Source organism: Alosa sapidissima, chromosome 2 (assembly GCF_018492685.1).
Source record: "Alosa sapidissima isolate fAloSap1 chromosome 2, fAloSap1.pri, whole genome shotgun sequence".
In the NCBI taxonomy this organism is placed as follows: Eukaryota; Metazoa; Chordata; class Actinopteri; order Clupeiformes; family Clupeidae; genus Alosa; species Alosa sapidissima.
The window spans coordinates 9144893-9151743 of NC_055958.1; positions in this window are offsets into that span (position 1 = coordinate 9144893).

The following is a 6851-nucleotide window of genomic DNA, read 5'->3' on the forward strand; positions in this document are numbered from 1 at the left end:
GCCTCCTCTGCTATCTCAGTGTATTTAGCTCTCTTCAGCTCATTGGCCACTTCCACTCTGTCTTCCCAAGGAACAGTGAGTTCAATGAAGTAAACTATCTTCTCTGAATCCGACCATAGAATCACGTCGGGTCGTAGCTTAGTACTCACTATATGTGGAGGTACCGCCATCAAATGTATTTTTTACATTTGTGAACTTTATACTTTTTAAGATATTTACGATAAAAGAGCAATAAATTCCCATAGAGTTAACATTGACCCCCGTGGCGGCAACTTTTAGCATTATGACATGACCTGCAGCTGAAAGCAATCAACCGCTTTCTACCACTGGAGCTGTGAATCTGTTCTGAACGTCATCGTCTTATCGCCTGCCGTGATACTTGCTCGTAAAACTCTCTTTCAGAGGCACATTTCTCTAATTAGACAAGGTAAGTGGTCCAGTTAACCAGATACAGTACGGATCATATTGTATGGATACTATCTGGCTCTTCATTAAATACACCTGTGGAAAAGGACTTGATAAAAGCCATACTGTTTGGAAACGGACCATATGACCAAAGTATTGTTAAAACACACTACAGAAGTTGAGGTATAACGTTTGTGTTGTCAACATAGGCTACAGAGTATGTTTAGTTGGTCTAGGCTAACGTTACACATTTCTGCATTATTCTGGCCTAAAAATTAAAGCATAGCCTGGCACACGAATCAAGCTTCCCAGTTGTAGTACATCCTAGAGTAGGCCTACATCATAATCTATAGAAAACATGTGGATGACAGACCTAGCAAGCTGTATGCTATAGTGTATTTGGTTATCAAGATACTTAATGTCAGAATGGTCCATCCTTAAGACTCAGTTTATGATTATCAACAGCAACACCACACCCTTTGCCTACAAAGTGTTCTAAGCTGTTTACTTTAACCTGTTTGGCTATCAACTATCCTTAAACTGAAATGAATAAAACACAAAATGTTGCTTTGTTTGCAATGAAATACTATAGGCTAGTATATTTAACTACCATTACAGATTTATGGTGCAACAATCTCACTTAAATATCTCAAGTTGGGTAACACTTTATTTTAATGTGTCGCTGTTACAGTGTACCTACCTAATTAGGTACAGTGGTACAACCTGTGTAACAACATGTACTATCATTGTACTTGCATTATGTATTTGTGGGTACCTACATATAGTTGTTACATTGTAATACTGAGTGCTTTTACAAAACTTTGCCAATTTGCCTACATTTTCATCAGAGGCAAAGAGCTGACCTGAGACCTGCTGGATGGGTTAAATCTGGTCATGATAGATTTGATATACAAACCATTCTTAGCTCCAGTCAAGGCCTCATTGTCTTCAGTGTACATATAACAACTGTGCTGCTATAGTCCAATCATTTTAAGCCAAAATAGGGGTCAAGGTTGAACAAATTGCAACACAAGCAAACTTAACTGATTTTGAATCCTCAATATGTCCTGAGTAAGGGAAAAAAAGCCCCGAACAATCCCAATAGGGGAAAGTTTAGAAAAAGACCCAAATATACCCTATTCATGCGCCTATACAGTATTTCTCACGTGAATAGGGGAAAAAAATTAACCTTCACATATCACCATGAAAATTACTGAGTTGATTACTTACATCAAGACAAACAAAAAACAAAAAAGTTTTTTGAAATTGTTTGTTAACATGGGCAAACAGGGCATAATGTAATTACGTATAGTTTGTATACATACCACAACGAAGCTAATAGTCCAGGCAAAGGTCTGACCCAAAACTAATTGCAACAGAATTTATTTTCACATTTTAATATTACAATTGGTGATCTTTACACCATAGTAAAAGACCATGAAAATCCAGTTGGTGGAAATATGTTAAAATGAGGGTGGTTTTATGCATTATTCTTCGGCAAATACTGACAAAACTGTAATTAGAATGTTGTAGAATACACATTCTAAAGAATATCTGACCCCATCCAACTTAAATGTGCGATTTGTAGGATTGTTACCGAACGTTCTGTAGGCCAAAATCAAAACACTGGTGAACGTTCTCAAGACTACCAGAAGCGAGCCTCTTCTGGGTTGCCAGATGTAATGAAGACTTAGCTAGTTGACCTGCAGCTGCTTTAACGTTTCTCCAACCATGTCCCAGCTACACATTACGGAAACAGTGAAAACAAAAAATACCTCTCTAACCAACGTAACATATTTAGCTGAAGTTAGCGATGCAGATGAAGTTTAGCCTAGGCTGTTGTGGAGAAATATGGCCAGCTCTGCGTCAGACTTGATATTCTTCGTTTGACGAAGACGTCACCATCTCAGGAAGCTCCTCCGATGTCCACTTAATTTGTTTCTTGTTTTAATTTTGGAAATTAAAATTTGCCTGCCTCTCGTGGGCATTCATGACTACTGACAGCTGTTGACAGTTGGCCTTTGCTAATTTGGCAACCCAAATAGGAGGACGCGCTAGCCCATTATTAATACGCTATTCAAGAATTAATCGTTCAAAACATAAACAAAAATTCCAAGAGATTCCGCCCCGTAACTCATTTTTTTTCATGGGTTTTACAGGGTTTTACGGGTAAGCGTAATGTTGTCAAATAAGCCATTACTTCAATTCATCGTGTTTCCTTACTCTCTGACAACATATGGTGATAATTTTTGGAATGGTTACAGTTTATTTTCCATTATTTCCTACATACTGGACCTTTAACATGGAATTTTAGATTCTTGCATTGTTGAGGAACATTTTTTTTATTTTCAAAGAGTGAATTCCTTTGGCTTATTTCATACTGGTTTGTTGCAAAATTGGTGTCTATTGTTACATTGTGGCCCTTTGAATCAATGGAAATGGTTGTTGAATCTTTAAATAGAGCCAAGTGGGTTTTTGCATGTAAGTGTTCCACAATGTGTAATCTGTACAAACACATAGTTAGGCATTATTCAGCCTAGGAAAGTGGTTTTGGTGTTTACGTAATCTGATTTAGAGGTCACTGAAACATACAGTATATCACACTAAAGTATCAGTCCATCATTTTGCAAGTCTTATAGTAATTGACCTCTTGCCCAGGGGTTGACTGATATACTGTCTGTCCAATGAGAGGGCCTGTATGATGCCCCTTTACTTTGCACAATTTTTGTTCGACAGAAGGGTGCAGATGGGATAACTGCAGTTAGCCTCCAAGTGACTCTATTGTTGTGACATCTGGCAAAAATGCTATAATAAATATAGTTTAAGATTAATAATTAACAATGCATACCTATGGTCATGATCATGGTTTTACCAAAGTCATAGAACAGTCAAAACTATACATATTCTAAAAGTATATGCACTGTACATGAAATATAGCATCAATCAACTTATGTCCCATCTTTCTCCATACCATGCATAACACACACTCCTCTATTCTGTATAGGCGAATCAAGTGAACAGCTGATACATTTTGGACTGCACTATTAAAGGAAACAAATTAAACACCCTAAACTATATATTTTCTGAAAGCATATACCCTCCGGAGGAGATATAACACCATTTAAGACATTTCCCATCTTCCTCTATGCCATGCACAATACATTGCCCTCTATTCTGTAAAGGCAAATCTAGTGTAAAGTGGATACATTTTGGCCTATACTGTCCAGGGAAAACAAATTAAACACCATAAACTATATATTTTCTATAAGCATATACCCTCTAAAGGAGATATAACACCATTTAAGACATTTCCAATCTTTCTCTATGCCATGCACAATACATTGCCCTCTATTCTGTAAAGGTGAATCTAGTGTAAAGTGGATACATTTTGGCCTATACTGTTCAGGTAAAACAAATTAAACACCATAAACTATATATTTTCTATAAGCATATACCCTCCGGAGGAGATATAACACCATTTAAGACATTTCCCATCTTCCTTTATGCCATGCACAATACATTGCCCTCTATTCTGTAAAGGCAAATCAGATAATATCTGACCCTGTGACGAATCTTAACATCCTTCTGAGACCTGCATCATCCAATCCTCTAATGTACTGTTGCAGGAAACGAAAGCTCTGGTTCTCTGCTTGAGTTGAAGGAGAGGCATCGAGTAACTTCAAAAGCTTTTTAGTTGTTGGCTTTTTGTCCTCATACATGTGCAAGACATCTTGTGGGCTTGCGAAAGCTTCTTTTAGAGAGGAACCAGCAATTAAGGACATCTTTTCAGATGCATATCTTGTCTTCTGGATTAACTGTTTGTGCACAACTTTTAGCAGGATGCTTTTAAAATTCTCTTGTTTTGGATATGCTGTTACGTCCAAATGATCCAAAAGGTCAATCAGCTCCTCCCTGTCCTCCTCTAAGATACCTTCTTTTAAGGCAGTGGTGATCAGATTCCTGTCTAAGGCAGTGGTGATCAGATTCCTGTCTGTCCTGTCAAAAAGCACATCATCTGCCACTTCATTTTCACTAAAAATAAGTGCCACTGCGAAAGCAGGGGAAAGGCGACAGGGAAAATAGCCATGGTCTAGAAATCTTTTCAGTAGAATTCGGCCAATGGATTTCCACTCGTCTTCTAACCACTTAGGACACAGAGATGGAACCCTCAGGTCCTCCCCTTCAGCTGTGTGGTCCAAAAGCAATGTCCAGAAAGCAGCATACACATCCCTTGAGACACCATCTATGTCAGCTCCTATTTCATCTATGTAAGTGTATCTCAGGTGGTGTTTGAGAAGTGCCGGATCCTTGAATTGGCCTGTCATCTCCTCCAGAGGATTGACCCTATGAAGTTGTATGGTGATATTCACGACATCATATGAAGCTGCAGAACTACTTGCAACATCAGCTACAGATGCTGACTCTGGAGTAATGTTTGCTGTGTATGTGGAGAGGGTGAGTGCAGGTTGATATGGCAACGTCCATCCATTTGGCCAGCCATTTCTTCTCCAATATAGGCGCCATGTATCACATCTGAGGTGTCTAGGTCTATGTATGCCTCTATATAAGGAAAATGTTGCTCATTTTCATTCAGTTGCACTACATCCATATTCACATTTTCCCCACCACATTCTTCACCCTCCTCCTTATCTTTTGGGGTGTTAGTGCATTCTTCATCATCCTCCTTATCCTTATAACGTGGAAATATCATTATCATGAAATAATGTGATAATTTCATGTAATAACATGATACATATCTTGTTAAAACGTGAAAAATATATTGTTATAACAAGAAACTTTTCACGTAATTACGTGATACTGAGCCTTTTTATTTTTTTTAGTGTGGCAGCAATATGCTTCCGTAGTTTTTAGACCTGAGCTGTGTGAAAATTAAAATTCTAACCTAAGTTCTGTCTAAAACTGATCATCTGAAGGGCTGAATCTTATTCTTCAGTCTATATCACCATCAAATGTGACCTATTACAATTAACTGAGACCTCTAGCTCTTGCTGCCAGTTCAGAATTACCACTGATAAATAGATCTCTCTTAGGATAATATGATCGGCATTATCAAGTTCTGTAAGAATGCAAATTCAGTAGACATCTGGTTTCTCCCTAATCATTATTGGGTAACTTTAAAATTGGTTTCAACAACTGTGATTTTTTTTTACTTCAAGCTTACATTGGTTGTTAAGTGTTCATTAGTGTATTCTGAGTATCATTTTGCTGTATTAAAACAAAGAATGTTGATCAATATTGAATTAACAATTTTTTTTTTTCTGGCTGTCATATACTCTAAGCTAACATCTAACCAAGTAAGTGGTTTTCAAGAATACTGTAAGTCTATGTAATCTGAGTAATTATACTGTAAGTAATATAATATAAACAAATAAACAGCAGTTTTTTTGCATTTACATGCAATGGTAATTCCCTGGAATTACATTTTCTAGTTCTTATTTTTCCTCTTCCTCTAACGCAGTTAATGCAGCTTCAACCGTTTAACGTAGAAACTTCATTCAAACTTTGTTACGTAGGTCTTACTTAGGACATGTGGGCTTTGTATTTTTCATCTTTGTAACTTTTATAAATATATAAACTATTAATTAAAAACTACTCAACATTTCCCCATAGACTTAACATTGGGCTGATGACATCACAATAGAGCCGTTAAGCAATTCGCTTTATGCCATAGACTGTATATATAGAACTGGACAGTGTGCCGTCTGTTAAGAGTGATGCGAGCGTTAGTCCAGAGCCCCCTGGTGGCTGGCTGCAGTACAATGTGTAACTCCGCCCATCCTCATGTATTTCAATGGCCAAGTAGCCAACTTTCCGTGTCACTTTTCTCACCTAAAACTATTTTTGTATCAACAACTTTTTATTCGAAAAAATAGTTTTCAAGATGCTTCAATACACACAATTTTTCTTTTCTCGCTGAAATTACTTTTTTTAATGTTATATTAACAAATCTAAAAAGGGCGTGTTTACACCTATGATTGACAGCTGGCTGGCTGTAGACATGACGCTTTGTCCATTATGTTTTACCGTCTAGGCTGCAGACACTACCACGTCATCGCTCACTTATTTTAACGACACCAGTTTTCGACACATAATCTAACCTAAATAAGTGTTGTTGTTATTATGATTAGGCTATATCTTATCACAGTCTGACTACATACATAATGATAGTAATACATTGTGTAGTTGTTTGTAAGAGACATCGTTGTTAGTTGTGACAGATTCTTTGTGAAAAAAGATGTGCTGTTCTTTCGTAGATGCTATGTATATTAGCTCATAGCATGCTAAATCATGCTAGCATTAGCCAGTTGATAGGTAAAGTAAAAGGGCTCTGAGCCTGACGTTAGCCATAGTCAACATCATTTACAGTCCTACTTATTTCAAATGGTTTAACGTAACCAGTTATTGCCGCCATCATCGTTGCAACT